Genomic DNA, 9,168 nt, shown 5'->3' on the forward strand with positions numbered 1-9,168 from the left:
CTCTATCATATTCCAATGTGAAAATCTAGGCAGCTCCTGCTAGACCAAAGCACAAGGCTGACCTGAGCCCCAAAGAAGCAGAACATGCAAATTCTGTGGAGTGGGGGCAGCTTATGCACAAAGGTAATTATAAGAATCCAGGAACCAAAAGCTGTCCAGGCAGCAGCTGATAGAAGGATAAACCTTTTCTTGGATTTCTTGCCCAAGAATCAAGCACAGGATCTACAGTGGATGATATTCCTCTACTTTGTCTTTGTTGGAAGAAGGATTTTTTATTGATCTACTCTCCCGCCACCTCTCGATACCTGAGGCAGAGGCAGGAGGGCCAATTTCGAGAGGACTTATGAGAGCATTTCAAACCCCATCCGAGAAAGAAATTAGGAAAGGAAAGAAATTAGAGACAGGGGTAGGTGTGTGCTAAGTAATGGTGACAGGGTGAATAGGGAAAGAGGAACAAAGAGAAACCTCCTCAGGCAGGGGGGATGGGAGAAAACAGCAGCGGGACATTAAGTTTAGGTCAAATTTGGGGTGACTGGCTGGCTCAGTCGGAAGAGCACGCAACTCTCGATCTCGGGTTCGCGAGCTCAAACCCCACACTGGGCGTGGAGATTACTTGAATAAACATTAAAAAAAAAACTTTGTAAGATTAGGTGAAATTTGGTAATTATGTGTATCTTTTGCCAGGCTATCTTCCCTTCTTCCCACCCCCCCTTAACACTAAATTTCAGTGAATGCTGATTGCAAGAGCTTTTGATAATGTTTGAGAGGAGGGAGAAGGAGCAAGCTGTCCACACATTCGGTGACATGGGGCAGAGGGAAGATAAGAGGCCTCAGGAGAAAAGGAAAAAAAAAAAAAAAAAAAAAAAAAACAAGAGATGGAGAATTCAACAAAAAGACACTGTGAGGAAGTAGTGGTTCGAAGTATCACAGCCCAAACACACTCGAGAACCATTAGAAATTCTAGGGACAGGATGTAGGGCTAATGATTCAAGTCACTTCATTTCTTATTTTCCAAAGGACCTGAGAACTTGGACATGTTATATGTAGATTGTGTATCTGTCCCCAGCAGATGTGTGAGCTCTAACCATTTTTCTCAGGATCCCCAGGCGATGAGCCTACTCTATTACCTGCGATCCCGTTGACTTTAACACAGCCGGTCAGACATAAAGGACCTCATTCTTTTTTCCCCTTTGATGGATAGGCACACATTCGGATGCAATTTGCGGATGAAAGCAGGCACTTTTTCCTTGTAAGGGTTTATCATTTGACTTTCCGGTACACGTAGCTTGAAGCTAAGGGGTTACTGCGTATCTTCAAAACAAGTAATTCGGAGACAGTAGTGTAGAGAGTAATTTTACAGAGACAGTGTGACTCTTTTGAGCAGCTATTTTCCCAGATGTCGTGCACCTGTTCTCACTTCTCCAGGCTATCGGGAAAGAGCACAGAGTACATATCACTGGGTGAATATTGGGAATGCCAGAAGCCAGATTAGGGTAAGGTTTAGGAGTTAGGACATTCCTGTTCCCTCAGCATGTTACAGCCTTGGTGAATGTGGAGTGTCTTCTCAATTCATATCCTAGAAGATGCTCCGCCCGTGGGGTAATTTGAACCAATTTACATTTTCAAAGATCGCTGTGCTTGAGGATACAAGAAATAATATTTATTTTAATTAAATGCGTAACACACATGTGCTACACCCAAAAACTCAACTATGAGAAGACAATTAGGTTTGGAAGCAAGTTGAGGTATGAGTATCTTCACAGACAAAGTCACAAAGTTAACCTAAAATCATTCTCCTTCCAAGTGACCTGCACTTTCCTATTCCAATTATGCCGCCGTGAAATTTTTAGATTTATTTATGTTTACTAAGAAATTTTGGACATACCCACATCTACCTCAAGTGAATTGAAATTCCAGAGTCTATAGGGTGGAGGGGAGGGGCTGAAATTGTGTAAGAAAAGATGATGTAATTAGGATAGAACATTTCTGGAATCTTCAAATGTTCTTACTGTGATGTCATCTTGAGGAAAGAAACCTCAGCTCCGGAGCTGGATTCAACGTCTCTTTCAGTGTGACCACAGATCAATCACCTAGGATTTCACTCAGGAAAAGAAATGTATACTTGGATTAAAGCAGCTAGGGTATGAATTCCATAAAAAGCGGTTTGTGTTAGAGTCTCTAGATGTTCACAAAGATTTCTTGATAACACAGAACTGGTCTGGGAGGACCCAAGTATTTATTATTGGACATTTTATATAAAGATAGACCACAAGTTAGCACTGTCCTATCCTGATGTAGGCAGTGATATTTTCTGAACGTCTAGCCTGGACCAAAATGTAATAGGAGTTTCAATACAGGCATATTTGGTCTTCAAATGACACCCCATTGACTCCAATCTCAACATTCTCACATACAAGCTCTTCTTCATTCAGGAGTTTCTCCTCTTCCAGACCTTCTTTCTCTGAAGACCGTGAAAAGCAACCTGCAATAGCAAATTCAGGGCCCTGTTATAATTACAACTCAGAGACTAATCAGAGCCTTCAAGAGGCATCAGAACCATGGACAAGAAGAAAACAGCACCCTGGGGGACCCAGATTAAGATAATTTCTGCATAATATAAAACCCATCAGGGAAATCATCCATACAAACTGTTGATTTCACACCGTTGTCTAGGAAAGATCTGTAATAGAGACTAAAGACCTCTGAAGAGCTGCTTCGCAGTCAATGCAAACAGCAGAGACATGAAATTGGAGAAGGAATGGTGAGCGTCCTACTTTTCTCAATTAGATTGGGCGACATCAAGGGAATTTGGTAACAGGAAGGTATAACTCTATTACCATATATCCCATGAAGTCACCTAGACACCAGATCCTGACTCCCCCAGTGTCCACAAGGATAATCCCAATCTTTCTGAAAGTCCTTAAATGGGTATAGCTGCTTCCACTTCCCCTGTTGTTCTCCTCCCAAGGAACCCCACCACCTTCAAGAAGGCTATGGTAGCAGATGATCTGTTGGGCCTTCCAACTCTGAATAGTGTGGATCCAGCTCCATGGACATGTAGCTCATGAGGTTGTGTAGGACTCCATGCTCCAGAAGGCCCTGTGCTTGGTCTCACATCCTGTTGTCACCATCTTCAAAGTCTTAGTATTTTTGAGGGGCACCTGGGTGGCTCAGTCGGTTGAGCACCCAACTTCAGCTCAGGTCATGATCTCAACAATCGTGAGTTTGAGCCCCGCAGCGGGCTCACTGCTGTCAGCGTAGAGCCTGCTTCGGATCCTCTGTCCCCACTCTCTATGCTCCTCTCCTCCATTCACTCCCTCTCAAAAATAAATAAGAACAGGGGCGCTTGGGTGGCTCAGTCGTTTGGGCGTCTGACTTCAGCTCAGGTCATGATCTCACTGTTCGTGAGTTGGAGCCCCGCATCAGGCTCTGTGCTGACAGCTCAGAGCCTAGTGCCTGCTTCGGATTCTGTGTCTCCCCCTCTCTCTGGTCCCCCCTGCTTGTGTTCCGTCTCTCTGTCTTTCAAAAATAAAAAAAGATTAAAAACATTTAAATAAACACATTAATAATTGTTGAACAAGGAATCCCACTTCATTTTTCATTGGGCCCTGAAAATTATGAAACCAGTCCTGCCATAGGTCTTAAAGAAATATGGAGTAATGCTTGCCCTTCACCCAAAACCTGACCCCATGGAAACCCATACTTATCAGAGTAATCTTAATATATTATTAACAGCCATAGAATATCAAAAAGTAGTCTAACATTAATGTTTGGCCATTTTAACTATATTTCTCACTTTGTCACATTTTGAATTAACCCCCCCCCCCAATCTTTTAATAATCTATGTGATTGCTGTGATTGGAAAAACATGACCACAGCATCAAAAAGTACATGCATGGCCACAACTGCAGGAAAGTCCCTATCACCAGATCCAACCCATTCCCATCCTCCCTAAAGATGCTAAGAAATAACTGAAATGACTTGGGAAGCTAACTCTCTCTCTGATTAAGAGATATTCTTTTATGGGGCGCCTGGGTGGCTCAGTTGGCTAAGCGGCTGACTTCGGCCCAGGTCACGATCTCGCAGTCCGTGAGTTCAAGCCCCGCGTTGGGCTCTGTGCCGACAGCTCAGAGCCTGGGGCCTGTTTCAGATTCTGTGTCTCCCTCTCTCTGACCCTCCCCCGTTCATGCTTTGTCTCTCTCTGTCTCAAAAATAAATAAACGCTAAAAAAAAAAAAAAAAGAGAGAGAGAGATTCTTTTACTTGTCGGTAAGGGATTATTTTACTACTTGTCTGTGAGGTACTATTCTCAGGATTACATAATTTGCGGGGCCTAGTGCAAAACAAAATCAGAGCCTCTTGTTCAAAGACCATCAAAAAGCTCAAGATGGCAACAGGAGGGCAACAAGCCAAGTGTGAGGTCCTTCTTAGTGTAGGACATGGGCAGTTGCACAGGTCACATTCCCATGAAGGTGGCCCTGAGCACGTCTATCTCATCCGTCCCACATAAAGAAGTCTTGGCAAGAATTTCAGGGACGGGAAATCCTTCATTTATGTAATTGTATTCCAGATCACCTGTCTCTTGTCCTCTAAGAGCAGGCTAGGGCCTCTGGTGGAGCACATAAGTAGAGCGGACCTACCCCCAGGAATCAGGATAGGATCATTCTGGATCTGACAGTGACCTCTTGCATGACCTTGAGAAAGTCACGTCCTATCTACTTTCAGTTATTTTATCTATGTAGTAGTGGTTGATTATACAATTCTTCTGATCCCTTTAAGTACCAATAATCCCCGAGGCTATAATTGAAGGCATTCTGGATAATTGGTGGATATATCAGCTTATGGGGCGCCTGGGTGGCTCAGTCGGTTGAGCGTCTGACTTCGGCTCAAGTCATGATCTCGCGGTCCGTGAGTTCGAGCCCCGCGTCGGGCTCTGTGCTGACAGCTCGGAGCCTGGAGCCTACTTCGGATTCTGTGTCTCCCTCTCTCTCTGACCCTCCCCCGTTCATGCTCCGTCTCTATCCGTCTCAAAAATAAATAAACGTTAAAAAAAAAAATTATAAAAAAAAAATCGGCAGCATTCGCCCCCTAAAATACCAAAAGGTTCGCCAAATCCCAATATATTTCAGTAAAATGATCTCTCAGTTGCCTCCCACCCTGGAGTTTTACTTTGTCAAACCAGATATCTTGGTTTGGGAAATACCTATATGTTAACATATAGCTGAAACCATCAGAGCAGCTATGCACATGGAGAACTGTCTCTTTCTTACTCTCTAAAGTCATGAGGCAGTTACTGAGGTGTCAGGAGAAAAACAGTTTAAACCAGCCTGAGAAATAGTCATTCAGTTCCTGAGAGAATGGTCCCCAGGAAACCAGACTTCCCCTCTCAGAGGACTGAGGTTGCCATCTCCCAAAACTCCATTCCCCCTTCAGTCCGTCTTCCACACAAGCCTTCCTACCCCCACCCCAGTCCCCAAAGCAGACTGGCCTGCCTTGCCTATAACGTTCCCAAATCTAACTCTCTTCATGCTCTTTGGCGCACGGTAGCAGCTTGGCCACAGAATTATCTGCCAGGCGAGAAACCTTCCCAGAACAGACGTGAGAGGATAAATCTGCATATATGAAAAGTAAATAAAGATTCATAACAGAACCTCGGGCTTGAAATGGTTTCTTTCCAGAGAGAAGACTCCGCGTTCACTGGGGAGCAGAGAGAGCTGCTGAGAGCCTCAGAGTGTGGAGAAAGGTATGGTTCTAAGGAGGGTTGCTGGAGTTGTATGTGTAGATGCTGCACCACGGATGCTGTGAATCACCCTAGATACCGGTTTATGGCCAGAACGTGCTAGGGAGGGCAGGGACATCCACCCAATTCCAGCTATTTCTCCTCCCTAGTTTCATGGTCATTATCAACGATTTCACATGCAGCCCAGTGTGGATACTATTCACAAGTGGGCAAGATTGATACAAAGTTTCCGAGTCAGAAACTCACATGCTAAAACACCTTCATATAGAGCCACATTTGAAGTCTCTGGGGCTGCTCTCAGCTCATCAGAGCCCCTTCCTTGTTCATGCTTTATGGACATACCCCAGAAGAGTCCTAACCTGTGTCCCTATTCCTGGTGCTGAACTCACTGCTGTCATGGGATACCATATTTCTTTGGTCCTCCTAGTCCAAGGTCATTGAGGTTTAAAGTCCAGAGCAGTCCACGTATCACATTTTCCAGAAAATGCAATAAGGACCAAAGGCAGCTTCAGTATCCACATCACAACGGCCCCTTCTCATCCACAGCCCACAAGCTCTCCTTTTCCTCATCCCCTTTTTAGAGCCTACCTTCGCATTTTATTTTCTTTCTGCATGGCCGAATCACCAGGAAAATGAGAAAAAGGAAGATGCAGGGTCCAAAGATGAAACTGAGGATACCTGTCACAAAGAAGATCCCAGGGCCAGGATTTGAGCCTAAATTGGACTCTGAAAAAAACATATCCTCAGGATGGGAAGGGACATGGGGGAAATCCTGCCCCTACTGTCACCTGGTGGGTTTTCAGGATGGTGAAGTCACAGCACAGGCACAATGGGAGATTGTGAGATCCTGGCAGGTACTGGCCCAGCCTTTGGCTTTCAGAGAGCCCAGCCCTATCCAATACTACCTTGAGAAGTTGTAGGAAAGAATGCTAAGGAATATCAGGAAGCTTCACAAATTGCCACACGCATAGGTTCAGAAGCACTATATCCAACCCCCCTTTCCAGGAATGGAGCCCACCCACATCAGGGCAGGGAGAGAGAAGGCTTGGAGTGCTCTTGTTTAGGATGAGAATATTCCCAGAGCAAACAAGACCCACGTGCATGGCAACTGGTTTGTTTTCCCAAGTTTTCTGTTCTAAGTCAACCCAAGGAAGGGAAAACTTTCCCAGGAAGGGACTCCTGATCCTTTCCTGAAAGGTCCAGTCTTCCTCAGGGCACATCCAATCTTGTCTAAAATGTATGCACCAGAGATCATCTTAGAATAGCTCTCCTGCCCTGTGGGACAAAAAGAGGGGAACACTGTCTTCGTGTGAATATGAGGCAGATTTTCCCTATTGTCTGGACAGGAAAGAAAGAGCTTAAGGTTGTCCAATTATTACCAGGAAGCCCACCCTCACTCCTTCACCCTGTATCTGGGATGTCCTAGGTGCCCCTCTTCCAAAAGTACCTGGAGAAATCCATTAATTTAGGCGTGTAACCTTACCTGGTATAAGAACTCTTACAGTTCCGTTGAAGCACTTTTTGAAAGAACATTTTTACATTCCTACTATGTTTCCTAAGTCTGCCATAACAAATTGCCACACACTGGGTAACAACAGAAATTTATTCTCTCCCAGTTCTGGAGACTTGAAGTTCAAAATCAAGGTGTCAGTAGGGCTACGCTCTCTCTGGAGGCATTAGGGAAGGATTCTTCCTTGCCTAGTTTCTGGTGCTTGTTGGCAATTTTGGGCATTCTTCTGTTTGTAAATGCATCACTCCAATCTCAGCCTCCTCCGTCACATGGCAGTCTCTGTGCGTCTGGTCTTCACACAGTGTTCTTCCCTGTGTTTGTGTCTAAATGTCCCTTTTCTTATAAGGGTACCAGTCACTGGATTAGGGCCAACCCTAATATGCTATTTCTAAATAAAGTCGCATTCTGAAGTTCTGAATGGACATGGATTTTGGAGAGATATATTCAAACCAGTAGGTAACTAATCCCCAAAACTGTCAAGACTAATTCTCTCCTTTACGAAGTTTCAATCCACAACCCATTCTTCTTCATTCAACAGACAACCTCAGTTGATACCGCAAGGAGATGGAATGGCCCTTCATATTTTTTCCAAATAGAAACAGAGACCCATGCACTGAAGTCACTGGATAGATGAGGACTGTCCCCAAGGAGGGGACAGCCACCAACACTTACAGCAGCTCAAAAATGAATGCCTTGGTCAGAAAGGGGGTTATACCAGAACCTCCACCGCAGCCACCTTTTGTACCTCTCCAGTTCATTTGCTTTATGTGTTAAGTATGCATTTTTACATTAAGTTATGAGAGCCTATTCCTGCTGGATTCTTGTACGCTTCTTTTTCTGGGGTATTTTGCAAGAGGAAGGTTAGCTAAGACAAGCTACAGATCCCCACCACTGCAATTGGGTCTTGAGTCCACAAATCATCACCTCCCTCCTATACCACATTCTAGATTTCCTTCATCCTTTATTAGCTGCTGGTCTAGGTAGCTTAGCTGGTGGGATGATCCAGACCCTTACCCTGAGTGATCTAAAACTCTGGCCACCATACACTTCTCAGGCTGTGACTCATGCACTGGTATATTTATTACCAAAATGGGGCAAGGAAGTGCCAAGAGATATCCAAATATATGTGCCAAGTATATCCTTGTCTGCACCTGTGGTGCGACAGTTTTCCTCTTCCTGATGATTAGGGTCATTTACCCCAATAATGAGGTTATTGTTTTCTTGCTTATTGATAATTTGTCATGGATATCCTGATGTGACTGGAAAGGAGCCATGCCTTAAAGTTTAATGTGGCACTTATGTGATCCCTGGTGGAATCATTTTTCCTTCTGGGAACCAGAGCTTCTAAATCCACAAAGCCTAGACTTAGAAGATAGAAATCCCAGGGGCGCCTGGGTGGCTTGGTCGGTTGGGCCTCCAACTTCGGCTCAGGTCATGATCTCACGGTCCGTGAGTTCGAGCCCCGTGTCGGGCTCTGTGCTGACTGCTCAGAGCCTGGAGCCTGTGTCAGATTCTGTGTCTCCCTCTCTCTCTGCCCCTTCCCTGTTCACGCTCTGTCTCTCTCTGTCTCAAAAATAAATAAAAAAATAAAAACGTTAAAAAAAAAATTAAAGGGGCGTCTGGGTGGCTCAGTCAGTTGAGCGTCCGACTTCGGCTCAGGTCATGATCTCACGGTCCGTGAGTTCGAGCCCCGCGTCGGGCTCTGTGCTGACAGCTCGGAGCCTGGAGCCCGTTTCAGATTCTGTGTCTCCCTCTCTCTCTGCCCCTCCCCTGTTCATGCTTTGTCTCTCTGTCTCAAAAATAAATAAATGTTAAAAAAAAATTAAAAAAAAAAAGAAGAAGATAGAAATCCCAAATACCTCAAGTGGACCATTGGGAATGAAGGTAAGCGTAGCCACTCCTATTTCCACTTATTCTTG

General features: G+C 44.8%; 1 long non-coding RNA gene across 1 annotated transcript; it reads right to left on the reverse strand.

The window, feature by feature from the left end:
* Positions 1 to 2,214: 2,214 nt before the first annotated feature.
* On the reverse strand, positions 2,215 to 6,522 carry LOC109276081 (uncharacterized). Its single transcript, XR_002084501.1, has 2 exons — positions 6,328 to 6,522; positions 2,215 to 2,482 (listed from the first exon to the last, which is right to left on the reverse strand). It is a non-coding gene; the product is annotated as an uncharacterized LOC109276081 (long non-coding RNA).
* Positions 6,523 to 9,168: the final 2,646 nt, after the last annotated feature.

Source organism: Panthera pardus, unplaced genomic scaffold (assembly GCF_024362965.1).
Source record: "Panthera pardus isolate Hobbes unplaced genomic scaffold, ASM2436296v1 HiC_scaffold_6, whole genome shotgun sequence".
NCBI classification, from domain to species: Eukaryota; Metazoa; Chordata; class Mammalia; order Carnivora; family Felidae; genus Panthera; species Panthera pardus.